Here is a 12,914-nt window from a genome sequence, read left to right as displayed (position 1 = left end):
AGGGCACTTGCTGGAGAACCCCATTGGGGAGGAGAAGACACTGTCATTTGTGACTGTCATTGAGCACTGTTGCCTGAACTCTAGCGATATATGTGGTCTTATTTTGGGGTCTAGATAAAAGCCCAGGAAGAGGGGAATTTTGCACGTTTGGGTTCATGTTGTCTCCACCTTCCTCATGGCTCATCAGTTTCCAGGATAGTGTGACGTTACACACATGGAGATGGTAACACTAGCACAAGGATCCTAGTAAGAACTGGGGCACCAACTCCATGGAAAACACCAGCTATTCTTTTGCACAAAGTATCTACTGGCTTATAAGAACTCTTTTTTTTTACCAGGCATGGTAGTGCACACTTGTAATCCCAGTGACTCAGGAGGCTGAGGCAGGAGGATCATGAGTTCAAGGCCAGCCTCAACAACTTAGCAAGGTCCTAGGCAACTCTTAGAAAAAATCTGTCTCAAAATAAAATTATAAAAAGGACTGGGTATGTGGCTCAGTGGTTGAGCATCCAGGGGTTCAATCACAGATACCAAAGATAAAAAACTAGATAGAAGAGCTCTCCTGTCTTCTCTCTGCCCCACTTCCTACCTCATATCCTCAAATAGGCTTCTCTCAATGATCTATCAACAATGTACAAAGAAATAAAATAAGACTACTGCTGTGTCTAAGAGGTAGTCTTTAACTGTTAGCATGTGTGACCTTAAAAGAGGGACAAAGTTCAGGAAAGGAAAAGTTTTCATGAGCAGACTCTTAAAAAGCCACTCAGTTGGGAGTGGAGGGTGGTCCACACAGTGGGGAGGCCCACACAGTGGGAGGTCCACACAATGGGGAGGTCCACACAATGGGGCAGTCCCCAAAATGGAGAGGCCCACACAGTGGGGAGGTCTATCCAACTCCCTAGAGAACCACTGGCAGAGTCCACTTTGGAAGAGTGAAGGAGCGAGAGTCTGATTTCCTTCAATGATCACAGCAGCAATCAAGAGCCTGCTCAAGAAGAATCAAGCTTGCATCTGCTGCTGCTCCAACTCTTCTTCCACCCCAGCCTCCAACCTATTGGACGGTGCTGCCCACCCTTAGGGAGGGTCTCCCCTTCAGCTCCTATCCCACTCCCCAATCATTCCTACACACACCCTCACTGACTAAGAGGCTCTCAGTCTTCTGTATCTCTTAATCTAATCAAGCTGGCAATTCAAACTAATGATTACAATAATCAAGGAAAAGGAGAAATTCTTGTTCACCTTCTATCCAAATAGTAATAATATTTTAAATTAAAATTTAATTGGTAACAGTATATAATGATCTTGGAAATTTTTAAAGAGTAATTTTAGTCAAAAAATGAAAAATGCATAATTACCTTTGACTGTCTAAAGATTATCTTTTAGACCCTGGTAAAAGTATTTTAAAAACAGATCAAACTGTATCTATTTCCTTTCTTTCATCAGCTATATGGAGATATATGTAATAAAATCAGCAGGGTTGAGTATATAACTTGATCAGTATGATAAAAGTGTATAGTTGTTGAGCTACCAGTAAGATCATGATAGAGAACATGCTCTTTACCCCCCAAAACTTACTGGATTGGGGCTGTGGCTCATTGGTAGAGCGCTAGCCTAGCAAGTGGGAGCCCTGGGTTCAATCCCTAGCCCTGCAATAAATAAATACATAAATAAATAAATAAATAAATAAATAAAAGTGTCAAAAGTTTTCTCTGTGCCCATGTAATAATCAAAACCCTTCTCCTGGCTCACCGGCTTTCCGTCACTATGGTGCTGACCTTTCTAGATGAGCATGTATGTGGAGTCTTACAGCAGAGTCTTTTGTGTGCAACTTTTAAAACTTAACCTAATGCTTTGAAAATTCATGCATGTGCAATCCATAACATTAATTTATTCATTTTTATTGCCTAGTAGCATCCCATGTATGGATGTTCTACCCTATGTTTATCCATTCACAGGCTGTTGAACTTTTTGAGTTCTTTGATTTCGACTTTATTAAATGAAGCTGATAAGAATATGTAAAAACAAATCCTTATGTGGACATAAGTTTTATGTCTTTTGGATAATGGCTGTGGAGTAGGATGCTAATGTCTATGTCAAGCACATATTTAGCTTGGTTAGGTATTTGCAAACTGTTTCCCAGTAGGGCAGTGCCATTCCCCATCATACCGCAAGGTGGGGAGTTCCAATTGCTCAAAATCCTTGACACCAGTTAATACTGTCTTTTTGATTTTTAATTTTAGCCCTTCTGTGGTTTATTTTACTTTTTCCTAATGGATCTAGAATTATAATAATATTTTAATGTATGAATACCCTTTCTGTATGTATCTTTGGTTAAAGTAGCTGTCTAAATCTTTTGCCTAATAAAATGTGGATTGTTTGCTTCCTGATTATTGAATTAAGAATGTGTGTGCTTCTGTGTGTGTTACAATTTGAATAGAAATGCTTCCGTGAACATTATCACTCTCAAATATCTTCTTCCAGTCTATGGCTTGCCTTTTTACTTTCTTTATGGTATCCTTTGAGGTCAAAGTTCTTTAATTTTTATGATACTGAATATATGTCATTATTTTTCTCATCATTTTTACTTTCTATGTCCTGTTTTAAAGATCCTTCACTCTCCTGAGATTAGAAAGAAATTTTTTATTAGCCTTGCAATCATAGTTATTATGATTAGATCTATTATCCATTTTAAGTTAATATTTTATTGTATGAGCTGAGGTACAGGTTTATTCATTGTTTGCATAGATTTCCAAGTGTTCTAGCATCATTTGTTGAAAAGATTATCATCTCCCCCATTGAAATGCCTTGGCATTTTGTTGAAAATAAATTCCCCATATATGCACAATCTATTTCTGGACTTACTCTTCTGTTTATTGTTCTATATGTTTGTATCTATGCTAATACTGTTTTGACTACTGTAGCTTTACAGTAAATATTGAAATGAAGCCGTGTGAGAAATCCAATTTTGTGCTTTTTCAACGTTGTTTGGCTCCTCTAGGTTCTTTGCATTTACATACTGTTTTAGTTAGCTTTTGTTGCTGTGACCAAAATACTCACTAAGAACAACTTAGAGAAGGGAAAGTTTATTTGGGGCTCTTGGTTTCAGAGGCCTCAGTCCATAGACAGCCTGTTTATACTGCTCTGGACCCAAGGGGAGGCAGTGCATCATGGTGCAAGGGCCCAGCAGGAGACAGCTGCTCAGCTCGTGGCAGTGCTAGGAGAAGAAAGAGAAGGGGCTTCAGGGAAGAAGCACCCTTTCAGGACATACCCCAGAGACCCGCCTCCTCCAGCCATGCCCACCTGCCCACAGTATCCACCCAGGCAGTCTGTTCTAACTAGGATGGACTAAGTCATGATGCTCACAATCTAATCATTTGAATATTGCTGCACTAATGGGAACTTTTGGGGACACCTCATATCCAAACCATAACATGTATGAAACCTAAAATTTATAATGTACAATAATTCTGCTGGATTTTGATTGGAGTTACATTAATCTAGTTATGGATAATCAATGGCTTAGTATTTTGAGGACATGATATACAGCTCCATTTATTGAGGTCCTTTTTATTTCAGTAAATATTGTGTGATTTTTCAATGTACGAGTCTGTCTTGAACATTTTTTATTAAATTTATTCTTATTTAATCTTGTTATCTTATCAAATTTTGATGCTCCTGTTAATGGTACTATTTTGTTAATTTCTAAATCTGATATTTCATTACTAGAAGATAGAATTCAATTAATTTTTGTATTACTGTATTCTGCAACCTTGGTTGGTAGGTTTGTTAATAGTATCTAAATATAAGATCATTTTGTATTGTTGAGTGATACTTTTTGCTTTGCCTTTTCTTTGAATAAAACCATCTGTGCTGTATGAGTGTTCCTGAGCAGGGAAGAATGAGTTCTGCACCCTCTACGGATGCAGAAGGAATAGGAGTAGTCATTTGGGTACATCTGCACACCTGGTAATTCAGAGCAGAGTGGTCTCTGGGAGAAGGCTGGCTCCAGGTGTGCTCTGCCTAGTTGGCGGGATTGGAACAGGAGCAGCAGGCAGGAGTAGAAGAGTGAAGTCGAGCCAGGCAGGAACCCAACTCAGAGTGCCCATCCATCCTGATTCTCATGGGTAGGAGGTCATGGGTGCTTCCCAAGCCACCCTGCTCGGCACTGTGTGCATCTCAGACAGCAAGTCCCCCCTCTCCGACCTCAGTCTCCACACTCGTCTGGGAAGTGTGCTTCAGAGTTCTACAGAGTTGTGACTGACCAAGGGTATATAGCATGGAGTTTGTCTGCAGGGAGGAAAGAGCAAAGACTGCATAGTCCCAAATAATGGGCTGAATATTCTGATGTAAGAGAAATGGGATTTAGAAAACAGGAATGAGGAAGTCAACACTTGCCAGTTTTTAAACAAATGCTGAACTGGAAAAATAGAAGCTACTTGTTGCCATTAACCAAGTACCTCAGTCACTTGAACTGTACATAGCTCTCAAGTGTTGAGGAGGTTTAATGCTTTAGTTTGGCCCAGATCTCCAAAGTGGCATGCAGAACAATATGGAGGGGTACGGAAGGAAAGCATAAGAGCTTCTGTTGACATCCCCCTGTTTATATTTCATTTTAGTGTTTAATTTATAGACGGTCTCAGGTCAGTGCAATAGTGTAGACACAACACAACAAGCATGTTAATGATATGTGGTCAAGTATGTTTCTTAACGTGGAATATGATTGAAAACTTTGCAGACCCACAGTCTTGAGAAAGCCTTCAATTATATTACTAGGTCTGTGTTCTGAGTCTGTGTCCACCTGTATATTTGGGATTTTACATGTATCTTGACACTGGGACGAAAGCCCATGGTGACCCTGCCAAGGGACTTGTCCCTGAGAGTCCTGGCCTGAGAAGCCAAGCAGCCTTCTCCCTACCCTCACAGCACCTGCTTTAGTAGAGACTTATTTTATCGTCAATCATTTCTCATTAATGCTTTTCTTAACTTACTTTTTCCAGGAATTAAAGTATCTGCAATTAGTAATTTCATGCTACCCTAGAGCATCCCAGGGGCACTCTTTTTTCCCCTGGAGAATTCAGAATAAAAGGTCTCATCCGGGGCAGGCCAGCCATCTGCACCAGGTGCACCTATTTTCGTGTAACAAACCCTGACAAAATGTCAAAGCGTCGGCGATCTTGTTATCTCTTGTGGTGCTCCATGTTGGCACACTCAGCTACTTGTTCCTCTGCTGCTCCAGCCTGGGACAGTCACAGTTAGAGGGCAGCTGGGCCTGAGTCATTTGGAGGCTGAATTGAGACAGGACGGTGGGCCTCTGGCTGTCTCTGCAACCCCGCAGCCCAGCCATTGTGGAGGGGAAGTTCTGCAGTGGCACCGCTTCACACACAGTGAGGCAGGTTTCCTGAGGACCCTGACGATGGCATTGGGGTTTTTCAGTGGGGATCAGATCAGGGTCAGTCTGGGCAAGTGGGGATTTATAGCCAGGAAGCGGGGTAGGGGCAGTGGGTAGAAAAGTACTGAGAGAAAACATCAAAGAGAAAAAAAAGGGGGACTGGCTAAGGAGACCTGACAGGACTCTCGCTGAAGGCAGGCAGGGTGACCGACCCGATGTCACCTGAGGGTCGGTGGAGGATGAAGAGCCCGATGTCAGCAGGATGGTCGATGTGCAGGCTGCTTTTGCTGATCCAATCACAGGAGTGCACAGAGGCCTGGGACTCTGGTTAAACTCCGGTCAAGCTGAGCCCCTCTGTCACCTGCCACCCAGAGTCTGTCATATGGTTGGCACTTCCCATGTGGCAGTAAGGGCTCCCCAGAGGACATGCCCACCTTCTCAGGGCCTGGGCACAGAGCTGGTACAGAGTTGTCCACACAACATGATTGTGGGCTAAATGAATGCTGGGGCAGTTCAGATCCTAGTGCAAGGACCGCATGAGATCGTGAGTATCAGGCAAGTAGCTTGTCTGGGGTGACTTTGGAGATGCACTCCCTCAGCATGGTGCCACTTGGACTCAAGAAAAGGTGATGAATCAAACTTCTGAGGACAACCAGGGTATATTTTATGGGGAGAGACAGTGACGGGTATGCTGTGCTCCACGGATCCAGCCGATATGTGGCCACTGAGATGCTGCGTGGCTTTTTGTGACTCACTGTCACATGCTTATGATCAAAATGTCAAACAAGGGAGTAGGCCAAGGACTTCTTGGGAAGCCCTTCCTCACTTACATTTGTGACTTTTTAATTTTCATTTGAGCCCAGTAATGGTTCCCAATTGTTTTACTTATTTTACTTTCTTATAGCCACTAGCGGCACATATTTAGGAAAGGTACGCTTTGCTGTAAGTGTCACAGAATATCATGTTGTTAAAGTTGACATGCTTTAATATTTCTAGACGTATTAGACCCAAGCCCAGCTGAAGCAGTCAGGTGGAACCCACGACCCTCTTCTGCATCCTTCTGGTCAGGTCCCTGATGAAGAGAATGATACTCTGGCAAACTGTGAGAGAGGGGCTTCTTTACGCATCTACTAATTCCAATGTGAATATCTTCTCAAAACCTCAGGAATTAATCTTTAACCAGCTTTCTGGACATCCTGTGGCCAAGTTAACACATAAAATTAGCTATGATGGAAGGGTATACCAGAGTTCTGCACATTCAAGGAGGTGGATGGCTCCATAGAAGTCATCATCAGGTGCCACCAACTAGGGACTCCCACCCACAGGAGCAAGGTGACTGGCAGGGTAGAGACAGAGGCCACCTTTCGAGGAACCAGAGACTACTCCTGAGCAGAGAGGGAGTCAGCAGATGGAAGTCCAAAGACAGTCTGGAGATGCATGGGGGTTGGGGCTGTGCTGGGCCCTGTGATCCAAAAGGGACACCAAAGGACAGAACGAAAGCAGAGAACATGGATTTTCACACTCACTCAACGACCTGTGCCTGGTCAGGAGCAAGGCTTCGCATGCAGGTGGGCAGGAGAAGATCTGGGATCTCTGCACCCACTGGCCCCTGCAGTGCCCCTCTGAGGGGCACTGACTGCAGGTTCTCTCATCTCACCCATCCTAGAGAGTCGGGCCCCATGTACAATGGAGGCTGCCCGCCACAGCATGGCCTGGTGCGGGAGAGGGAGAGTTCTAGAACTTCACAGCACATGCTGTGTCCTGCAACTGCAAGAGGTACCACCTAGTTGTACTTGGTAATACTGTGGCGTAACAGGGTGAGGAAGACCAGAGTCTGACCCAAGGGGTACAAAGTGTGGAGAACAGCAAGGCAGTGCTTTCCCCAGTGTAGACCAGCCAGCAGTGTTGCTCCTCTGATGATTCAAGGTCATCATCCATACAGATTTCTTCCCACCAAGGAGGAGAGAAACACCGCAGGGCAAGTTGGCGGTAGAGTGCAAGATGGGTTCTTGTCCACAGAGACAAAATGGTGGGAAGAAGGAGGGTGAAGGATGTGTCGGGCTGGGCTTCCAGGGGTGGGATCATGTGGTGGGCTGCAGTGACACAGACCCTTCTTTGGGACATATCCACCAGAAGTCCAGTGTAGTTCTCCAGGGCAGACGAATGTCCGTGAGGGGCAAGAAGCTTCTTCCTGCTTGGATCTCCCTTTCTTCCAACAAGTGGGCCATCTGTCTTTGGCCCTGACAGTTCTTTGCAAATCTACTTGGAACTGCTTCTGTCTCCTCGGTGGCCAAGTCTTTGTCACCCAGGATGAAGAGGGGAAATTTGAGTGTCCAGAATGGGCAGGGAAATGTCCAGATTCCACTTCTCGAATCTTCTACTTCCCCCATCGGTTCTTCACTTGAGCTGTTGGTCTATATTATGCTGGCGTCTCTGTGCTTCATCAAATCAAGGTAGCGAGCAGGCTCCGCACAACTCAAAGCTCCCAGAATTCAGAGTGTGCTGTGCAAGCTCTCTGACTTCCCAATTTGTTTAAAAGAAGCAATAAAAAGTCCTTCCGTCTCCTCAGTTGGATGGACGTCTGTATCTCGACCTCTGTGCCTGGCATGAGGTCTGTATTCAGACATCATCTCCAGGGGCCAGGGGAGCCCAGCTCCACTTGGTTCCCCTCTCGACTGCCAAGGCTCACAGCCCACTGGGAAGCTGGGGTGGAGCAGGGGTCCAGGGAGGGGGCCTGGGCATTCACCCCACTCCCTAGAGCTTACAGAAATGACTTTGGGAAGGGTGGAGAGAGGCGTTCATTTCTTTTAAAGAAAACTGCATGCCATTCTTAATTTCATTGTGGTGGTCAGAAGGATGTGTTTGTCTCTGGTTCCTTTGATGACACACATTACATGATCGATTATACCACTATGCCGGCAATCTTGGGGAGAAAATGTTTAAAAAAGGTCTCCCATAACATGAGCAAAATGATCCGTCAGCAGAGCTGTCAGCTAGTCTACGGCATGTTTTGTTCATAAACAGGATACTGTGCTTTATAAATCAGTTATGCCCTGGCTGAGTTTTAGGCATGTATCACAGTAAATCAGTGAAACTTCACTGGAGAAAGCATTTTAATTGAACGTGGAAGCAAAGAAAACATAAAATTTGTAAGAAATAGTCCACGGTGCCTGTCTCTCTGGGTGCCAGGTGATATTTGCTAATATTTAACTGTCTGGAGTCAAAAAGCACACATGCAGATGTGGGCAATTTATCCAACAGAACAATCGCCCCAAGGACAGCAATGTCCATTTCCAAGTAGCATTTGTGGCTGGGACAGGACTTCTGAAATGAACACTGACCCACAGGCTTCCTCAAATTAGCTGCCACCTCTGTTCTGGAAGCTTCTCAATGGGCTGTACACAATCAAGCAATCGCAGCAGCCTCTCCTCACAAACCCTCACCAGCAGCTGTGGGCGCAGGCTCTTAATGGGAGTGGTGAAGGTGTCGCCTTCGCCCCTTTCTCAGGGAGGGCTTTATTTTCACATGGCCCATGCGGACGAGTCTGTCACAGGCCTCAAGCCATTTACCACTTACACATTTGCTAATTGTTCCTCATTCTTCTGTGTTTCAGCCGACATTTCATATCCATCTGTTCTGCCTAAAATCTCACCCATCAAATTGAAAGCCACTCCAAATGATCTCCTAACATCTTTTCCCCTAATTGCCACTCTAGGAGGCTGGCTATCCATTTGGAGTCTTACTATCCTGGCTATTTGCAGGAAGCATCTTTTTCTGACATTACAGAAACAACCAGCTGCAGTGCACATCATCAGGGTGGACTGAGTGTCTGCAGGCTGGACGCTCCCTCCCTCCCTCCCTCCCTCCCTCCCTCCCTTCCTCCTTCCTCTTTCTCTCTTTCTTCCACCTTCACTCCTTTCTCTCTCACTTTCTCCCTTTCCTCTCCCATCCCTCTCTCTGTTTCTTTCTTCCTTTCCCTTGCTTCCTTTTTTGATTTCCCCTGATTCTGTCTCTAAGTATTCATGGAGAAGCTGCTGTGCTCAGGATGCACTCTGACCCCTGGGACCCAGCAGTGAACTAACTAACCTGAGTTTCTTCATGGGCTGCATTTTCAAGGGGGAGGGGAAGGCAGCAGGAAGCATCCACAGTGCAGACGACACGCGCTGCCATGCTCCATAAATGTGCCTCTGTGTGATGTGGACGTAGACGGGGACGCGGACTCGGACAGGGTCAGGTGGTGACCTGGGATGGATCTGAGCAAGGCCTGCAGGGTGGCAAGTGCAGGGTGGACACCACTCTATCCAGGGTCCCTGACACAGCTCTGGGGACAGCAGGGTGAGCCATGGGATGAGTAGAGAGTGCCCGGCCAGGCATGAGGAGGGGCAGGGGAGGGCGCGCTGCCACCCTGGGGGACCAGCAAGCTGCACCAGGAGCAGGAGAGCCCGGGAAGTGTTAAGTGATGTCAGAGAACAGCGGGGCCACACGCTGCCCACCAGAGCCCTCTGTGGGAAGCTTCGGCATTCCTGGGAGGGAGAAAAGAGCCCTGGGAGATAAGTGACCTGAGTCTGTGTGACAAGGTGACTTGGGGCCTCGTGAAGTGTGGACTTCAGGAGAAATGACAGCTGAGGGAAGCAGGTGGGAGGCAGTGTCCACTCTTCTTGACCTTCAGGAGCCCCAATATGACCTCACAGGTGGGAGTGATGGAAGTCGGAGGTCAGGGGTAGCTTTGGAAACAAAGGCTTGGCATGGGTAAGCAGTAAGGCAGAGGGGAGGAGGAGAGGGGACCCAAGGACAGTTCTGAGGTTTACAAATGCATGGAGGGAGTTAGAGTCACTGATTTTGGGGAACAGCAAGAGCAACCTGGAGGGCATGGGTAGGCAGGGGAATCAGTCCAGTTTGGGCCATTCTCAGTTTGAGTTGTCTGGTATATCAAGTGTGGACACTGAGGCTCAGAGGAAGAGGGTGAAGGTACAGTGATGGTACTTAGAACACAGAGGGAGCCTGCGTCTGCCTAGGGAGTGAGGGTTGATGGATTCTTTCTGGAAACAACCTGTTATGGTTTAGATACAAGGAATCCCCCAAAAGCTCATGTGTGGGACAATGCAAGAAAGTTCAGAGGTGAAAGGACATTCTAGGACAGCCTGAACCTAATCAGTGTGTTCCTCCACGGAGAGAGATGAACTGGTCAGTAATGAAGGCAGGTGGGGTGTGGCTGGAGCGGGTAGGTCCCTGGGGGTAGGTCCCTGGGTGTGCCTTTGGGGTTTATGTTTGGTCTCTGGTGAGCAGAGGTCTCCCTCTTCCTGATGGCCACGTCCTGAGCTGCTCTCCTTCACCACACCCTTCTGCCAAGATGTCCCTGCCTCACCTTGAGCCCAGAGCAGTGGAGGTGGCTGTCTAGGGACTGAGACCTGTAAAACCGTGAGCCCCCAATAAACTTTGTCACCTCTTTATTGTTCTCGTCAGATCTTTTGGTTACAGCAATGAAAAAAAGACAACTAAAACAATGTGTCAAGATTTTTCCTGCTACGACGACGATCTATTTTTCTGAAGTTGTAATAGGCCTAGCAAGGATTTCTTTCAGTGTTAATTCTTTGCTTATAAAGTCCTAACTCTGTGCTCAGCAAGGAAATGAAATGTGAGTCACGGATTTGGGAATTAGCGCATGCAGAGGACACCCCTAAAGAATAACTCACATCCAAGAAAGGCAATATTTTTGACCAAGATTATTGTTATTTTAGGGATGGAATTTCAGATTATTCATGGAACAATGGCTTTAGGGGGAAATCTCAGAGCTGGGCCTTGGAGGGTGGAAAGAGGAGGATTGTGGAAGGAGGGTCCTCTCCAAGCTGACTGAAGGCAGCCGGTGGTGCAGCCCAGGCTGTGGGGTGGGGAGACAGGAGAGTGGAGCCTGACCCTGGCAGAAGGAGAAGTTGGAGAGGGTGGGAGCCCCAGCAGCCTGGCTGGACTGGCTCACCCTCAGCCCAGGGGTCATCTTGGCATGATAAGCAGGGTCAGTGGGGGTCTGTCATGTCCTGATGTGTGGTAGATGAAGAGGTGTTTAATTGGAGCAAGGGACGAGTGGTGGTTTAGCACCCAGCCTGGGAGTGGGCCAGCAGGCAGCATCACACCCTGGTGGAGATCTAACTCCTTTTAATTTGTTAGACACACTCTCTGCCCTGCCCTGTGCTTTCCCAAGTACCCTGATTGCAATTCATCAATAATCACACCCACCTCCCTGAGATTAAGTTTTAAGCATAATAAGTCATGCTAAGAATAGTGTATCTGGCGCACAGATACACAGTGGTGCAGTTAATAATAATAACAACCTTAATAATGATAATAATATATACATGTTATTACATCATTAGGGACTAGGACATTTTCAAAATGAGACACACTGTAATTCAGAGGAATGAGTTAAGAAAACGAGAGCACATTTCTGATGTGGTGGAGGCATTGAACGGGTACATTTGGGTATTAGACATTTGGGTGCTGAGAGGGGCCCCAGCACCAGGTCGAAACCTCTAGAGCGACCAGGCAGCCACCCTGTTTCATGCTCTGTCTCCTCCACTGAGGGACAGGAAGCTGTGAGCCAGTGCTTTTAGGGGGATGTGGTCTTTGCTCTGTCAGTGGGCACAGTGGCCAGTGTGGGTCATGATGGCAGTTGGGTGGTCTGTCTGGGGCTGGAAGTGGAAGAAATCTGAATTGCTTTCTCCTGTTTCTGTGGGGAGGGTCTCGCATAGATCAGGGAGCTGCAAAGGTGTGCAGAGCTTGACACGTGGCACCTGACCTGTTGGAGCAGCCTCTGGGGTGACGCCTTGTCCGTTTGTGATATCTTAGAGGTGCCCAAATGAGATTTTATTCCAGCGACAGACCTGTCAAAGGCCACCTCACATGACAGCTTCACTTCCATGTGCTGCTGGTCTGGGGCTGTGTGGGACCCAGGGCCGTGCATCCTCCTGCCACCTCACAACACAGCAAGCTCTGCCACAGCTTCCTTCCACTGGGCTCTAAGGCTCCGTGACACTTTCTGGGAGGTGCTCCGTGCGGTTGCTGTGGTTAGAAAGCAGGTCCTAGGAGGTCTGTTGGCGTGATCTCTGTGAACAAGCCTTAGCAAGCAGCTTGCGACTGGCACCTGGGGCCACAGGGCGTGTGCAGAGGCTGACCAGCAGGCCCTTAGCCCACCCTCCCCGCTCAGCCCTGCCAGGGAGCCCTGGGAAAGTCTCCAAAGCTGTGTGGAGCAGCCTTAAGGGTGCACAGCCTGGCCCTGCCAGGATCCGTGCGGAAACAGGGCTCCGGGATCAGAAGAAGAGAGCCAAGCAGTTAAAGACCAAATAGAGCAACAAAGAACCCGAGAGCAGCGCGGGTCACCACGCGATCAGTTCTGGTGGTTCTGTGTCTTTAGAAACCGAACACCAGGTCTTGGCTTTTGAAGGGTGTCCCCTTCCTCACGACTAAAACACTCAGGGTCACTCCAGGGGAACTGGGCTGCACCAAATACCACACAAGAGACAGAGACACCTTT

Source organism: Marmota marmota, unplaced genomic scaffold, assembly GCF_001458135.2.
Source record: "Marmota marmota marmota unplaced genomic scaffold, marMar, whole genome shotgun sequence".
NCBI lineage: Eukaryota > Metazoa > Chordata > Mammalia > Rodentia > Sciuridae > Marmota > Marmota marmota.
The sequence above is the reverse complement of the archived record's forward strand: the minus strand, read 5'-3'. Positions refer to the sequence as shown.